Source organism: Cucurbita maxima, unplaced genomic scaffold (assembly GCF_002738345.1).
Source record: "Cucurbita maxima cultivar Rimu unplaced genomic scaffold, Cmax_1.0 Cma_Scf02510, whole genome shotgun sequence".
NCBI lineage: Eukaryota > Viridiplantae > Streptophyta > Magnoliopsida > Cucurbitales > Cucurbitaceae > Cucurbita > Cucurbita maxima.
In genome coordinates this window covers 1-918 of record NW_019274526.1, presented here as the reverse complement: position 1 = coordinate 918, position 918 = coordinate 1, and positions in this window count along the sequence as shown.

Genomic DNA, 918 nt, shown 5'->3' with positions numbered 1-918 from the left:
GTACATAGAATGGCATACATCAGACTACCGACTGCTGATGCATAGGGAATGTGTCTCATATCCTCAACTTCTTGAGGTGTCTTAGAACCTTGTTCCTTCGATAAATGAACTCCATGGCTGAAAGGTAAGAATTCTTTCTTGGAGTCCTGCATCTTATATTGAATCAACATTTTGTCGATGTACGATGCCTGAGACAATGCTGGTGTTTTGTTCTTGCGATTTCGAACAATTTGGATTCCAAGAACAAATTGAGCCTCTCCCATATCTTTCATTTGGAATTGTGTCGCTAGCAAATGCTTAATGTTAGTCAAAAATCCCACATCATTTCTAATGAGTTAGATAGCGTCAATGTACAACCCCAGAAAAGTTACTATAGAGTTGACTATCCTTTTATAAACACAAGATTCGTCAACATTCTGTTTAAAGCCATAAGATTTGATCGCAGTATCAAACTTTATATTCCAGGATCGAGATGCTTGCTTCAACTCATAAATGGATCTTTTAAGCTTGCAAACCCTTTGCTCGTGGTCCTGTTCAATGAACCCCTCTAGTTGAGCCATATATATACTCTCTTCAAGATTGCTATTTAGAAAGGCTATCTTAACATTCATTTGCCAAATTTCATAATCATAAAATGTGGCAATAGACAAGAGTATTCTAATCGATTTAAGCATAGCAATAGAAGAGAAGGTTTCTTCATAGTCCACCCCCTCTCTTTGGGTATAACCCTTTGCTACAAGTCGAGCTTTAAAGGTCTGTACCTTACCGTTTTGGTCTCGTTTCCTCTTATGGATCCATTGCAACCAATAGGTTTTATCCCATCTGGTTGATCTACAAGTTCCCAGACTGAATTGAAGTACATTGATTCCATTTCAAGATTCATGGCTTTGATCCACTGATCTTTATCTTCATTATTCA